Raw genomic sequence first — 499 nt, 5'->3', positions numbered from 1 at the left:
ATTCCTGCCTGGCTCTGTCCATCATGGAAGGATTTCCCAAGGTCCTGCACTCTCTGCTTCATCCCAAAAAGCACCATCGAGACTCTTGAAGGATTCAAACCTACAGTGGAATCTGAAGCTCAGGAGCAGAGAGCAGCTTGGTCAGCAGTGCCCCAAAGCCCATGGAAAAGCTGAAGATCTGCTGGATGCTGTGACATGGAACCTCCTGTTTGGGTCATAGGCTCAGTGTGACTGAGCAATGTACAGCAATTAGTGAGTCTTGTGGTCCAAATTCCTGCTCCTTGGGCATGAAGAAGCCAGAGCAGGTGGCAAAAAATCAGGATGAATCTGGAAGGAAAAAATTGAGAAAAAAAGAGACCATTGTGGCATTTCCCCCAGCAGCTGAAGGGCAGAGCTGGGAGCTGGGCTTGGCCTGCCCAAAGCAGGGTCCTGGGGAGTTGGGCTCCCTGTGGACAGTGTAAAGCAGACAAGGAATTCCTGTCACTCATCCTGAATGGAG

Source organism: Geospiza fortis, unplaced genomic scaffold (assembly GCF_000277835.1).
Source record: "Geospiza fortis unplaced genomic scaffold, GeoFor_1.0 scaffold224, whole genome shotgun sequence".
NCBI classification, from domain to species: Eukaryota; Metazoa; Chordata; class Aves; order Passeriformes; family Thraupidae; genus Geospiza; species Geospiza fortis.
Note: the sequence above shows the minus strand (reverse complement) of the source record.